The following is a 17,539-nucleotide window of genomic DNA, read 5'->3' as shown; positions in this document are numbered from 1 at the left end:
GCAAAAATAAAAAACAAACAAAATAAATGAAAAAAAAGGTCAATTTTTTAAAATTTGCCCCCTATTATAACCCCTTAAAATTTATTGTTTTGTGCTTAAATCGAGTTATTAAGTTAGACCCATGTCTAAGGACCTATATCTAAAATTTCAAATGTTTAGACCCCAAATTATCGGAGGAGTTTGGTAAAGTTCTCAAAGGTCAAATCTTTGAACTTTGACCGCTTAACAGCCAAATTTCTGGCCGAAAACCGATCACATCAATTTTCCCAAATTTCAGTACTTCGTATATCAAATTTCGAGTCTGTAGACTGAAAATTAACAGAATTATTGCAAAGGAACATGTACACAGACACGTTCACTTTTTATATATCTATCTATATATGTATGTATGTATGTATGTATGTATCTATCTATCTATCTATCTATCTATCTATATATATATATATATATATATATATATATATATAAAAGTGAAAGTGTCTGTGTATCTGTGTGTCTGCGTACATTTCCCTATACCCTGGCATAAAGAGTCCCATCTATTCCCCCAAATTTTGCCTGTATTCGATTATTCAATAAATGATCCATTCTATATCTACCAATATATAGTTTTGTGTCTTCATTTCATACTCTTGTTGTCCTATTGTATAAGCTCCAATAATTATTGTTGAGCTTGGCATTATAAGTCTCCTTTGTGGAATTGAACTTTCTCTTTTCCTCTTATAATTTAATATATATATATATATATATATATATATATATATATATATATATGGCGATTAATCTACACAGAATATTCCGCGTTTTATCCTCGTGAGAATTTGTCTGGCTTACGAATTCTCACGAGGATGAAACGCGGTGTAGCTTTATTGCCATATATATTTTCATAACTTACTATCTAGCTATACCTATGTATTGAGCACTGTTGGAGTAAATACTGCAAATTGACGTATAAAATTATCTCTTCGTATATTAATTTATGTGATTAAATTAAGTAGTTATATATATATATATAAATATATAATTCGGAATAGTTTTTATTTAACAATCATTGGTTATGTAAACGTGAGATTGTAGGTTTACAAAATACTACTGGCAGTAATATTCTATAAGTTATCCCATCTAAACAAGAATTGCTCGATATGCAAGATAGAGCAAATAAATTAAATTGTAATTCAATGAATTTCAAAAAACTCTCATCTAAATGAAATTAAGTGGTTGAGTTTCATATCAACCAATTTTTATTATTCTAAGCAAGACAAAGAATGCTTTAGAAAATTAATCTCCTTAACCTATAGGGTTTCGATGTCTAACATCTCATCAGAGGAGAGAAAATATTAGCAAATAGTTATAAAGGTATGCACCCTATTTGCTAAAGTCAGTGAGACATAGAAAGACAAAGTGAAAATAATACATTTATCAGAAGTCCTGTAGCAGGCGATTGTTAGAAAAAGGATATGAATATTTTTGTTGATCCAACTTGCTTGGTAAAATCCATAATATACGTTCTTATAAATATATAAATATATATATATATATTATATATATATATATATATATATATATTTATATATATATAAAATATAAAATTTATAAACTAAAATTTATATAAATATATATATATATATATATACAGAGAGAGAGAGAGAGAGAGAGAGAGAGAGAGAAAGAGAAAAAAAAACGGTGCGTGGTATACGGTAAGATTGTTAGATGGTGTGCGTATTGCTCAACGCTACTTCGAGGATCATTCTACATAGAAAGAACAAAAACATAAAAAGAAGATCATTCTACATAGAAAGAACAAAAAACATAAAAAGAGGATCATTCTACATAGAAAGAACAAAAAAACATAAAATGAGGATCATTCTACATAGAAAGAACAAAAAACATAAAAAGAGGATCATTCTACATAGAAAGAACAAAAAACATAAAAAGAGGATCATTCTACATAGAAAGAACAAAAAAACATAAAAAGAGGATCATTCTACATAGAAAGAACAAAAAACATAAAAAGAGGATCATTCTACATAGAAAGAACAAAAAAACATAAAATGAGGATCATTCTACATAGAAAGAACAAAAAACATAAAAAGAGGATCATTCTACATAGAAAGAACAAGAAACATAAAAATAGGATCATTCTACATAGAAAGAACAAAAAACATAAAAAGAGGATCATTCTACATAGAAAGAACAAAAAACATAAAAAGAGGATCATTCTACATAGAAAGAACAAAAAACATAAAAAGAGGATCATTCTACATAGAAAGAACAAAAAACATAAAAAGAGGATCATTCTACATAGAAAGAACAAAAAACATAAAAAGAGGATCATTCTACATAGAAAGAACAAAAAACATAAAAAGAGGATCATTCTACATAGAAAGAACAAAAAAACATAAAATGAGGATCATTCTACATAGAAAGAACAAAAAACATAAAAAGAGGATCATTCTACATAGAAAGAACAAAAAACATAAAAAGAGGATCATTCTACATAGAAAGAACAAAAAAACATAAAAAGAGGATCATTCTACATAGAAAGAACAAAAAACATAAAAAGAGGATCATTCTACATAGAAAGAACAAAAAAACATAAAATGAGGATCATTCTACATAGAAAGAACAAAAAACATAAAAAGAGGATCATTCTACATAGAAAGAACAAGAAACATAAAAATAGGATCATTCTACATAGAAAGAACAAGAAACATAAAAAGAGGATCATTCTACATAGAAAGAACAAAAAACATAAAAAGAGGATCATTCTACATAGAAAGAACAAAAAACATAAAAAGAGGATCATTCTACATAGAAAGAACAAAAAACATAAAAAGAGGATCATTCTACATAGAAAGAACAAAAAACATAAAAAGAGGATCATTCTACATAGAAAGAACAAAAAACATAAAAATAGGATCATTCTACATGGAAAGAACAAAAAACATAAAAAGAGGATCATTCTACATGGAAAGAACAAAAAACATAAAAAGAGGATCATTCTACATAGAAAGAACAAAAAACATAAAAAGAGGATCATTCTACATAGAAAGAACAAAAAACATAAAAAGAGGATCATTCTACATGGAAAGAACAAAAAACATAAAAAGAGGATCATTCTACATGGAAAGAACAAAAAACATAAAAAGAGGATCATTCTACATAGAAAGAACAAAAAACATAAAAAGAGGATCATTCTACATAGAAAGAACAAAAAACATAAAAAGAGGATCATTCTACATAGAAAGAACAAAAAACATAAAAAGAGGATCATTCTACATAGAAAGAACAAGAAACATAAAAATAGGATCATTCTACATAGAAAGAACAAAAAACATAAAAAGAGGATCATTCTACATAGAAAGAACAAAAAACATAAAAAGAGGATCATTCTACATAGAAAGAACAAAAAACATAAAAAGAGGATCATTCTACACGGAAAGAAAAAAAAAAATGAATAGAGGATCATTCTACATACAAAGAACAAAAAACATAAAAAGAGGATCATTCTACATAGAAAGAACAAAAAACATGAATAGAGGATCATTCTACATACAAAGAACAAAAAACATAAAAAGAGGATCATTCTACATAGAAAGAACAAAAAACATAAAAAGAGGATCATTCTACATGGAAAGAACAAAAAACATAAAAAGAGGATCATTCTACATAGAAAGAACAAGAAACATAAAAATAGGATCATTCTACATAGAAAGAACAAAAAACATAAAATGAGGATCATTCTACATAGAAAGAACAAAAAACATAAAAAGAGGATCATTCTACATAGAAAGAACAAAAAACATAAAAAGAGGATCATTCTACATAGAAAGAACAAGAAACATAAAAATAGGATCATTCTACATAGAAAGAACAAAAAACATAGAAAGAGGATCATTCTACATAGAAAGAACAAAAAACATAAAAAGAGGATCATTCTACATAGAAAGAACAAAAAACATAAAAAGAGGATCATTCTACATAGAAAGAACAAAAAACATAAAAAGAGGATCATTCTACACGGAAAGAACAAAAAACATGAATAGAGGATCATTCTACATACAAAGAACAAAAAACATAAAAAGAGGATCATTCTACATAGAAAGAACAAAAAACATGAATAGAGGATCATTCTACATACAAAGAACAAAAAACATAAAAAGAGGATCATTCTAAATAGAAAGAACAAAAAACATAAAAAGAGGATCATTCTACATGGAAAGAACAAAAAACATAAAAAAAGGATCATTCTACATAGAAAGAACAAAAAACATAAAAAGAGGATCATTCTACATAGAAAGAACAAAAAACATAAAAAGAGGATCATTCTACATAGAAAGAACAAAAACATGAATAGAGGATCATTCTACATACAAAGAACAAAAAACATAAAAAGAGGATCATTCTAAATAGAAAGAACAAAAAACATAAAAAGAGGATCATTCTACATAGAAAGAACAAAAAACATAAAAAGAGGATCATTCTACATAGAAAGAACAAAAAACATAAAAAGAGGATCATTCTACATAGAAAGAACAAAAAACATAAAAAGAGGATCATTCTACATAGAAAGAACAAGAAACATAAAAATAGGATCATTCTACATAGAAAGAACAAAAAACATAGAAAGAGGATCATTCTACATAGAAAGAACAAAAAACATAAAAAGAGGATCATTCTACATAGAAAGAAAAAAAAACATAAAAAGAGGATCATTCTACATGGAAAGAACAAAAAACATGAATAGAGGATCATTCTACATAGAAAGAACAAAAAACATAAAAAGAGGATCATTCTACATGGAAAGAACAAAAAACATAAAAAGAGGATCATTCTACATAGAAAGAACAAAAAACATAAAAAGAGGATCATTCTACATAGAAAGAACAAAAAACATAAAAAGAGGATCATTCTACATAGAAAGAACAAGAAACATAAAAATAGGATCATTCTACATAGAAAGAACAAAAAACATAAAAAGAGGATTATTCTACACGGAAAGAACAAAAAACATGAATAGAGGATCATTCTACATAGAAAGAACAAAAAACATAAAAAGAGGATCATTCTACATGGAAAGAACAAAAAACATAAAAAGAGGATCATTCTACATGGAAAGAACAAAAAACATAAAAAGAGGATCATTCTACATAGAAAGAACAAAAAACATAAAAAGAGGATCATTCTACATAGAAAGAACAAAAAACATAAAAAGAGGATCATTCTACATAGAAAGAACAAGAAACATAAAAATAGGATCATTCTACATAGAAAGAACAAAAAACATAGAAAGAGGATCATTCTACATAGAAAGAACAAAAAACATAAAAAGAGGATCATTCTACATAGAAAGAACAAAAAACATAAAAAGAGGATCATTCTACATAGAAAGAACAAAAAACATAAAAAGAGGATTATTCTACACGGAAAGAACAAAAAACATGAATAGAGGATCATTCTACATAGAAAGAACAAAAAACATAAAAAGAGGATCATTCTACATAGAAAGAACAAAAAACATGAATAGAGGATCATTCTACATACAAAGAACAAAAAACATAAAAAGAGGATCATTCTAAATAGAAAGAACAAAAAACATAAAAAGAGGATCATTCTACATGGAAAGAACAAAAAACATAAAAAAAGGATCATTCTACATAGAAAGAACAAAAAACATAAAAAGAGGATCATTCTACATAGAAAGAACAAAAAACATAAAAAGAGGATCATTCTACATAGAAAGAACAAAAAACATAAAAAGAGGATCATTCTACACGGAAAGAACAAAAAACATGAATAGAGGATCATTCTACATAGAAAGAACAAAAAACATAAAAAGAGGATCATTCTACATGGAAAGAACAAAAAACATGAATAGAGGATCATTCTACATACAAAGAACAAAAAACATAAAAAGAGGATCATTCTAAATAGAAAGAACAAAAAACATAAAAAGAGGATCATTCTACATGGAAAGAACAAAAAACATGAATAGAGGATCATTTTACACAGAAAGAACAAAAAACATAAAAAGAGGATCATTCTACATAGAAAGAACAAAAAACATAAAAAAAGGATCATTCTACATGGAAAGAACAAAAAACATAAAAAGAGGATCATTCTACATGGAAAGAACAAAAAACATAAAAAGAGGATCATTCTACATGGAAAGAACAAAAAACATGAATAGAGGATCATTCTACATAGAAAGAACAAAAAACATAAAAAGAGGATCATTCTAAATAAAAAGAACAAAAAACATAAAAATAGGATCATTCTACATAGAAAGAACAAAAAACATAAAAAGAGGATCATTCTACATAGAAAGAACAAAAAACATAAAAAGAGGATCATTCTACATAGAAAGAACAAAAAACATAAAAAGAGGATCATTCTACATGGAAAGAACAAAAAACATAAAAAGAGGATCATTCTACATAGAAAGAACAAAAAACATAAAAAGAGGATCATTCTACATAGAAAGAACAAAAAACATAAAAAGAGGATCATTCTACATGGAAAGAACAAAAAACATAAAAAGAGGATCATTCTACATAGAAAGAACAAAAAACATAAAAAGAGGATCATTCTACATAGAAAGAACAAAAAACATAAAAAGAGGATCATTCTATATGGAAAGAACAAAAAACATAAAAAGGGGATCATTCTACATAGAAAGAACAAAAAACATAAAAAGAGGATCATTCTACATAGAAAGAACAAAAAACATAAAAAGAGGATCATTCTACATAGAAAGAACAAAAAACATAAAAAGAGGATCATTCTACATAGAAAGAACAAAAAACATAAAAAGAGGATCATTCTACACGGAAAGAACAAAAAACATGAATAGAGGATCATTCTACATAGAAAGAACAAAAAACATAAAAAGAGGATCATTCTACATGGAAAGAACAAAAAACATGAATAGAGGATCATTCTACATACAAAGAACAAAAAACATAAAAAGAGGATCATTCTAAATAGAAAGAACAAAAAACATAAAAAGAGGATCATTCTACATGGAAAGAACAAAAAACATGAATAGAGGATCATTTTACACAGAAAGAACAAAAAACATAAAAAGAGGATCATTCTACATAGAAAGAACAAAAAACATAAAAAAAGGATCATTCTACATGGAAAGAACAAAAACATAAAAAGAGGATCATTCTACATGGAAAGAACAAAAAACATAAAAAGAGGATCATTCTACATGGAAAGAACAAAAAACATGAATAGAGGATCATTCTACATAGAAAGAACAAAAAACATAAAAAGAGGATCATTCTAAATAAAAAGAACAAAAAACATAAAAATAGGATCATTCTACATAGAAAGAACAAAAAACATAAAAAGAGGATCATTCTACATAGAAAGAACAAAAAACATAAAAAGAGGATCATTCTACATAGAAAGAACAAAAAACATAAAAAGAGGATCATTCTACATGGAAAGAACAAAAAACATAAAAAGAGGATCATTCTACATAGAAAGAACAAAAAACATAAAAAGAGGATCATTCTACATAGAAAGAACAAAAAACATAAAAAGAGGATCATTCTACATGGAAAGAACAAAAAACATAAAAAGAGGATCATTCTACATAGAAAGAACAAAAAACATAAAAAGAGGATCATTCTACATAGAAAGAACAAAAAACATAAAAAGAGGATCATTCTACATGGAAAGAACAAAAAACATAAAAAGGGGATCATTCTACATAGAAAGAACAAAAAACATAAAAAGAGGATCATTCTACATAGAAAGAACAAAAAACATAAAAAGAGGATCATTCTACATAGAAAGAACAAAAAACATAAAAAGAGGATCATTCTACATAGAAAGAACAAAAAACATAAAAAGAGGATCATTCTACACGGAAAGAACAAAAAACATGAATAGAGGATCATTCTACATAGAAAGAACAAAAAACATAAAAAGAGGATCATTCTACATGGAAAGAACAAAAAACATGAATAGAGGATCATTCTACATACAAAGAACAAAAAACATAAAAAGAGGATCATTCTAAATAGAAAGAACAAAAAACATAAAAAGAGGATCATTCTACATGGAAAGAACAAAAAACATGAATAGAGGATCATTTTACACAGAAAGAACAAAAAACATAAAAAGAGGATCATTCTACATAGAAAGAACAAAAAACATTAAAAAAGGATCATTCTACATGGAAAGAACAAAAAACATAAAAAGAGGATCATTCTACATGGAAAGAACAAAAAACATAAAAAGAGGATCATTCTACATGGAAAGAACAAAAAACATAAAAAGAGGATCATTCTACATAGAAAGAACAAAAAACATAAAAAGAGGATCATTCTACATAGAAAGAACAAAAAACATAAAAAAAGGATCATTCTACATGGAAAGAACAAAAAACATGAATAGAGGATCATTCTACATAGAAAGAACAAAAAACATAAAAAGAGGATCATTCTACATGGAAAGAACAAAAAACATGAATAGAGGATCATTCTACATACAAAGAACAAAAAACATAAAAAGAGGATCATTCTAAATAGAAAGAACAAAAAACATAAAAAGAGGATCATTCTACATGGAAAGAACAAAAAACATGAATAGAGGATCATTTTACACAGAAAGAACAAAAAACATAAAAAGAGGATCATTCTACATAGAAAGAACAAAAAACATTAAAAAAGGATCATTCTACATGGAAAGAACAAAAAACATAAAAAGAGGATCATTCTACATGGAAAGAACAAAAAACATAAAAAGAGGATCATTCTACATGGAAAGAACAAAAAACATAAAAAGAGGATCATTCTACATAGAAAGAACAAAAAACATAAAAAGAGGATCATTCTACATGGAAAGAACAAAAAACATAAAAATAGGATCATTCTACATAGAAAGAACAAAAAAACATAAAAAGAGGATCATTCTACATGGAAAGAACAAAAAACATAAAAAGAGGATCATTCTACATAGAAAGAACAAAAAAAATAAAAAGAGGATCATTCTACATACAAAGAACAAAAAACATAAAAAGAGGATCATTCTAAATAGAAAGAACAAAAAACATAAAAAGAGGTTCATTCTACATGGAAAGAACAAAAAACATGAATAGAGGATCATTTTACACAGAAAGAACAAAAAACATAAAAAGAGGATCATTCTACATGGAAAGAACAAAAACATAAAAAGAGGATCATTTTACACAGAAAGAACAAAAAACATAAAAAGAGGATCATTCTACATAGAAAGAACAAAAAACATAAAAAGAGGATCATTTTACACAGAAAGAACAAAAAACATAAAAAGAGGATCATTCTACATAGAAAGAACAAAAAACATAAAAAGAGGATCATTCTACATAGAAAGAACAAAAACATAAAAAGAGGATCATTCTACATAGAAAGAACAAAAAACATAAAAAGAGGATCATTCTACATAGAAAGAACAAAAAACATAAAAAAAGGATCATTCTACATGGAAAGAACAAAAAACATAAAAAGAGGATCATTCTACATGGAAAGAACAAAAAACATAAAAAGAGGATCATTCTACATGGAAAGAACAAAAAACATAAAAAGAGGATCATTCTACATGGAAAGAACAAAAAACATAAAAAGAGGATCATTCTACATGGAAAGAACAAAAAACATAAAAAGAGGATCATTCTACATGGAAAGAACAAAAAACATAAAAAGAGGATCATTCTACATAGAAAGAACAAAAAACATAAAAAGAGGATCATTCTACATAGAAAGAACAAAAAACATAAAAAGAGGATCATTCTACATAGAAAGAACAAAAAACATAAAAAGAGGATCATTCTACATGGAAAGAACAAAAAACATAAAAAGAGGATCATTCTACATGGAAAGAACAAAAAACATAAAAATAGGATCATTCTACATAGAAAGAACAAAAAACATAAAAAGAGGATCATTCTACATAGAAAGAACAAAAAACATAAAAAGAGGATCATTCTACATAGAAAGAACAAAAAACATAAAAAGAGGATCATTCTACATAGAAAGAACAAAAAACATAAAAAGAGGATCATTCTACATGGAAAGAACAAAAAACATAAAAAGAGGATCATTCTACATGGAAAGAACAAAAAACATAAAAATAGGATCATTCTACATAGAAAGAACAAAAAACATAAAAAGAGGATCATTCTACATAGAAAGAACAAAAAACATAAAAAGAGGATCATTCTACATAGAAAGAACAAAAAACATAAAAAGAGGATCATTCTACATAGAAAGAACAAAAAACATAAAAAGAGGATCATTCTACATGGAAAGAACAAAAAACATAAAAAGAGGATCATTCTACATGGAAAGAACAAAAAACATAAAAAGAGGATCATTCTACATAGAAAGAACAAAAAACATAAAAAGAGGATCATTCTACATGGAAAGAACAAAAAACATAAAAAGAGGATCATTCTACATAGAAAGAACAAAAAACATAAAAAAAGGATCATTCTACATGGAAAGAACAAAAAACATAAAAAGAGGATCATTCTACATGGAAAGAACAAAAAACATAAAAATAGGATCATTCTACATAGAAAGAACAAAAAACATAAAAAGAGGATCATTCTACATAGAAAGAACAAAAAACATAAAAAGAGGATCATTCTACATAGAAAGAACAAAAAACATAAAAAGAGGATCATTCTACATAGAAAGAACAAAAAACATAAAAAGAGGATCATTCTACATGGAAAGAACAAAAAACATAAAAAGAGGATCATTCTACATGGAAAGAACAAAAAACATAAAAAGAGGATCATTCTACATAGAAAGAACAAAAAACATAAAAAGAGGATCATTCTACATGGAAAGAACAAAAAACATAAAAAGAGGATCATTCTACATAGAAAGAACAAAAAACATAAAAAAAGGATCATTCTACATGGAAAGAACAAAAAACATAAAAAGAGGATCATTCTACATGGAAAGAACAAAAAACATAAAAAGAGGATCATTCTACATGGAAAGAACAAAAAACATAAAAGAGGATCATTCTACATAGAAAGAACAAAAAAAACGTAAAAAGAGGATCATTCTACATAGAAAGAACAAAAAACATAAAAAGAGGATCATTCTACATAGAAAGAACAAAAAAACATAAAATGAGGATCATTCTACATAGAAAGAACAAAAAAACATAAAATGAGGATCATTCTACATAGAAAGAACAAAAAACATGAAAAGAGGATCATTCTACATGGAAAGAACAAAAAACATAAAAAGAGGATCATTCTACATAGAAAGAACAAAAAACATAAAATGAGGATCATTCTACATAGAAAGAACAAAAAACATAAAAAGAGGATCATTCTACATGGAAAGAACAAAAAACATAAAAAGAGGATCATTCTACATAGAAAGAACAAAAAACATAAAAAGAGGATCATTCTACATAGAAAGAACAAAAAACATAAAAAGAGGATCATTCTACACGGAAAGAACAAAAAACATGAATAGAGGATCATTCTACATAGAAAGAACAAAAAACATAAAAAGAGGATCATTCTACATGGAAAGAACAAAAAACATGAATAGAGGATCATTCTACATACAAAGAACAAAAAACATAAAAAGAGGATCATTCTAAATAGAAAGAACAAAAAACATAAAAAGAGGATCATTCTACATGGAAAGAACAAAAAACATGAATAGAGGATCATTTTACACAGAAAGAACAAAAAACATAAAAAGAGGATCATTCTACATAGAAAGAACAAAAAACATTAAAAAAGGATCATTCTACATGGAAAGAACAAAAAACATAAAAAGAGGATCATTCTACATGGAAAGAACAAAAAACATAAAAAGAGGATCATTCTACATGGAAAGAACAAAAAACATAAAAAGAGGATCATTCTACATAGAAAGAACAAAAAACATAAAAAGAGGATCATTCTACATAGAAAGAACAAAAAACATAAAAAAAGGATCATTCTACATGGAAAGAACAAAAAACATAAAAAGAGGATCATTCTACATGGAAAGAACAAAAAACATAAAAAGAGGATCATTCTACATGGAAAGAACAAAAAACATAAAAAGAGGATCATTCTACATAGAAAGAACAAAAAACATAAAAAGAGGATCATTCTACATGGAAAGAACAAAAAACATAAAAATAGGATCATTCTACATAGAAAGAACAAAAAAACATAAAAAGAGGATCATTCTACATGGAAAGAACAAAAAACATAAAAAGAGGATCATTCTACATAGAAAGAACAAAAAACATAAAAAGAGGATCATTCTACATAGAAAGAACAAAAAACATAAAAAGAGGATCATTCTAAATAGAAAGAACAAAAAACATAAAAAGAGGATCATTCTACATGGAAAGAACAAAAAACATAAATAGAGGATCATTTTACACAGAAAGAACAAAAAACATAAAAAGAGGATCATTCTACATAGAAAGAACAAAAAACATAAAAAAAGGATCATTCTACATGGAAAGAACAAAAAACATAAAAAGAGGATCATTCTACATGGAAAGAACAAAAAACATAAAAAGAGGATCATTCTACATGGAAAGAACAAAAAACATAAAAAGAGGATCATTCTACATAGAAAGAACAAAAAACAGTAAAATAGGATCATTCTACATAGAAAGAACAAAAAAACATAAAAAGAGGATCATTCTACATGGAAAGAACAAAAAACATAAAAAGACGATCATTCTACATAGAAAGAACAAAAAACATAAAAAGAGGATCATTCTACATAGAAAGAACAAAAAACATAAAAAGAGGATCATTCTACATAGAAAGAACAAAAAACATAAAAAGAGGATCATTCTACATGGAAAGAACAAAAAACATAAAAAGAGGATCATTCTACATGGAAAGAACAAAAAACATAAAAATAGGATCATTCTACATAGAAAGAACAAAAAACATAAAAAGAGGATCATTCTACATAGAAAGAACAAAAAACATAAAAAGAGGATCATTCTACATAGAAAGAACAAAAAACATAAAAAGAGGATCATTCTACATAGAAAGAACAAAAAACATAAAAAGAGGATCATTCTACATAGAAAGAACAAAAAACATAAAAAGAGGATCATTCTACATAGAAAGAACAAAAAACATAAAAAGAGGATCATTCTACATGGAAAGAACAAAAAACATAAAAAGAGGATCATTCTACATAGAAAGAACAAAAAAACATAAAAAGAGGATCATTCTACATAGAAAGAACAAAAAAACATAAAAAGAGGATCATTCTACATAGAAAGAACAAAAAAACATAAAAAGAGGATCATTCTACATAGAAAGAACAAAAAACATAAAATGAGGATCATTCTACATAGAAAGAACAAAAAAACATAAAAAGAGGATCATTCTACATGGAAAGAACAAAAAACATAAAAAGAGGATCATTCTACATAGAAAGAACAAAAAACATAAAAAGAGGATCATTCTACATAGAAAGAACAAAAAAACATAAAAAGAGGATCATTCTACATGGAAAGAACAAAAAACATAAAAAGAGGATCATTCTACATAGAAAGAACAAAAAAACATAAAAAGAGGATCATTCTACATAGAAAGAACAAAAAACATAAAAAGAGGATCATTCTACATAGAAAGAACAAAAAAACATAAAAAGAGGATCATTCTACATAGAAAGAACAAAAAAACATAAAAAGAGGATCATTCTACATAGAAAGAACAAAAAAACATAAAAAGAGGATCATTCTACATAGAAAGAACAAAAAACATAAAAAGAGGATCATTCTACATAGAAAGAACAAAAAAACATAAAAAGAGGATCATTCTACATAGAAAGAACAAAAAAACATAAAAAGAGGATCATTCTACATAGAAAGAACAAAAAACATAAAATGAGGATCATTCTACATAGAAAGAACAAAAAAACATAAAAAGAGGATCATTCTACATAGAAAGAACAAAAAACATGAATAGAGGATCATTCTACATAGAAAGAACAAAAAACATAAAAGAGGATCATTCTACATAGAAAGAACAAAAAAACATAAAAAGAGGATCATTCTACATAGAAAGAACAAAAAAACATAAAAAGAGGATCATTCTACATAGAAAGAACAAAAAAACATAAAAAGAGGATCATTCTACATAGAAAGAACAAAAAAACATAAAAAGAGGATCATTCTACATAGAAAGAACAAAAAACATGAATAGAGGATCATTCTACATAGAAAGAACAAAAAACATAAAAAGAGGATCATTCTACATAGAAAGAACAAAAAACATAAAAAGAGGATCATTCTACATAGAAAGAACAAAAAAACATAAAAAGAGGATCATTCTACATAGAAAGAACAAAAAAACATAAAAAGAGGATCATTCTACATGAAAAGAACAAAAAACATGAATAGAGGATCATTCTACATAGAAAGAACAAAAAACATAAAAAGAGGATCATTCTACATAGAAAGAACAAAAAACATAAAAGAGGATCATTCTACATGGAAAGAACAAAAAAACATAAAAAGAGGATCATTCTACATGAAAAGAACAAAAAACATGAATAGAGGATCATTCTACATAGAAAGAACAAAAAACATAAAAAGAGGATCATTCTACATAGAAAGAACAAAAAACATAAAAGAGGATCATTCTACATAGAAAGAACAAAAAAACATAAAATGAGGATCATTCTACATAGAAAGAACAAAAACATAAAAAGAGGATCATTCTACATAGAAAGAACAAAAAAACATAAAAAGAGGATCATTCTACATAGAAAGAACAAAAAAACATAAAAAGAGGATCATTCTACATAGAAAGAACAAAAACATAAAAAAAGGATCATTCTACATAGAAAGAACAAAAAAAAAAGGCGAAAATCAACTAAAATCTACGGAGCAGGACGTGGGCTTGAGTAAAATTTCGCGGTCTGGGACGCGGGTGTTTTTACCAACCACCAAGTGTCCCAGAGTACGACATGAGGCTTTCTCTTATCGCAAATAAATCTCTCACTTGAAGAAACATATACAAACCACGGTGGTTGTTTGTTAAATGTGCATTAAATGCCGATGCTATAGGATGCCCCTCCTTTCGTCCACTTCAGTCACCTTTCTTCTATCCCTCCCATTTCCCCTAGATCGCCGAAATAAATCCATCCCGCAACAACAAGGATGACATTGTTTGAAAATACACGCCCCCCCCCCCCGCCAATATCAACTAATCACGCACTACACATCTTCTTTCGCTAAAGAAAGAACAACTTTGCCCGATTCTTGCCATGCAATTATCTAAGCTTCGTTTAACTACAAGTCATCCGGCTAATAAGGTCATTTAAAACTAGTAGCGCCACACCTCTGCGTAGGGCGCCTTTACTTTAACTGCCACCTAAAAGATTTTAAATTACCGTGCAGAAATTACATGGAAAAAAAGTAAGAATGGACAAATATTGTATATTATTTTATTGGGATAATTTGAGATGAATCATTTATGTATTTATTTGCTTGCGGACTGTTATCCTCATCTTCATATTTGTTGTTGTTGTTGTTGTTGTTGTTGTTGTTGTTGTACCACTTTTCGGCCCGCTGTTCCTCTTGCCTTCTTCAGGTGGTTAACTGCGACGGGATAGGAATGCTGATTCTCTTAACAGTGTCCTCAGTAATTACTCCTTCCCATAGTTGTTGTCTTACGACGTTTTGGCTAGGATCGAAACTGTTATCTTCAGACAATGTTCACCTGGAACCGTAGACATTCAACGCCTTTAATCCACTGCACATAAAGGCCATGAAGTGCGATCATGATTGAATTTTTTTTCTTTTTTGTCTTGTATTTTTTTCGTTTTTATCTGGTTTTCTATCGTCGGCTCCGTATAGAACGTTATATTATATTTTTACTGGAATCCTTTGAGATGAGTAATTTGTATATTTATTTGCCGACTGTGAATTTCATAGCTGTTACTATAAGATAATTGATAACGATGTTGAATGTTTACGGTATCAGGTAAGCATTGTCTGAAGACAGCGGTTTCAATCCTATCCAAAAAGTGTTGAGACAACAACTACTATGGAAGGCAGTAATTACTGGGGATGCAGTTAAGAGATTCAGCATTCCTATCCCGTCGCGGTTAACCACCCAAAGAAGGCCAGAGGAAGAGTTGGTCGAAATGCGATGAAACAACAAGAACTATGAAGGTGAAGATAACAGACCGCAAATAAATAGACAAATATTGTTCTAACCGAAAAGTTGATTAATTTCATTAATGCCAGCTTTCTGGCCTGCTGAAGATTCTTTTTTTATTATTTTTAACAACTAGCCGGGCATGCGGAAATTCAACAGCAGTATCTTTCACATGTGATATATAGGGTGTCCCGAAAGAAGCTGAATTGATCAAATATAAGATAGAACAATAGAAGCATCAAACTAGCGAAAAAAAGATTTCAGAGCATCTAGATTAACTCTACTGAAGTCATCATGAGTCGTTACAGCATCAATGAGTCGATATCTATCATAGAATGGTACTTTCAATTGAATGTAGGGGAACCTGGGGCAAAACGAGATACTTAAAGAAAAAAGAACTGTCGTGTCAAAGGTAGCATTGACATATAAACCATATTCTGTGTACTGAACATTCAAAGTATTGGAAAACAATGCCACAACAACAACAAAAAAGATGAGAAATTATTTTCAAAAGAAATACAGATGATTTATTCAGCTAACTGTATTGTCCCGTTTTGCCCCATGCTTGGGGCAAAACGTGACGGATCTTGGTCTGAATAAGTTAGTGTTCAAAGAGCTCACAAATGAAGATTGGGGTCTTGTTACATTCGTCTAGACCTGCACAGCCGTAGTGTGCCTATTTCCTACAGCCCCTTTGACAGGCTATCCAGCTTTCTGCACTTTCAGAGTACAGTTCGTCACAGATCAAAATAGATAAATTTTGAATACTTACCCCTTTTTGATATACGGGGCTAAATAAAACAATGATAGACGTTGGCGGCAAGGCGTTACCACGTGATCTCTTGATCAGACTCCTCACGAAAGAGCTCTCTCTCTCTCTCTCTCTCTCTCTCTCTCTTTCGGTCTCTGTTTCAGTTATCTGTGGTGTCTCGTTTTACCCCGCTATCTCATTTTGACCCAGATTCCTCTAAATTTCAAATCGGTCAGCTTCTTTTGGGACACCCTGTATTACTACCACTAGGCATTCTGTGGAGGTTCAGCGTGAATGGAGACCCCGCGATATTATTGTAGCCCTTTTGTTAAAACTGCAAAAGTATTAATCTTAGTCAACTTGTTACTGTAATCCGGTTTATATCTGATATCTCTATAGAAGTCTATGATAGATTTCCATTGTATGTACGCCCGGCGAGAACGTAAACTTTATTATATCATTACACAATCGATAGACAGAACAGATAGTACCCGTGGATCCTAGCCAGAAAGCCAAAAAGTGATATTTTAGTTTGACGTAGGCCAAAATGCGACATCATTTACCATGTATTTTAAGATATTTTTTTTTATATTGCATCTTCGGTGATTAGGGGATCTTATTTATTG

The 17,539-nt window shown here is 28.4% G+C and overlaps 1 protein-coding gene across 6 annotated transcripts in view; it reads right to left on the bottom strand.

Annotated features, from left to right (window-relative positions):
- LOC145260423 (homeobox protein six1-like) overlaps positions 1-17,539 on the bottom strand; it is a 1,097,433-nt gene that overhangs the window by 666,351 nt on the left and 413,543 nt on the right. The window lies entirely within an intron of this gene.

Source organism: Euprymna scolopes, chromosome 36, assembly GCF_053919585.1.
Source record: "Euprymna scolopes isolate OS-2025 chromosome 36, ASM5391958v1, whole genome shotgun sequence".
Classification (NCBI taxonomy): domain Eukaryota; kingdom Metazoa; phylum Mollusca; class Cephalopoda; order Sepiida; family Sepiolidae; genus Euprymna; species Euprymna scolopes.
The sequence above is the reverse complement of the archived record's forward strand: the minus strand, read 5'-3'. Positions and strand labels throughout refer to the sequence as shown.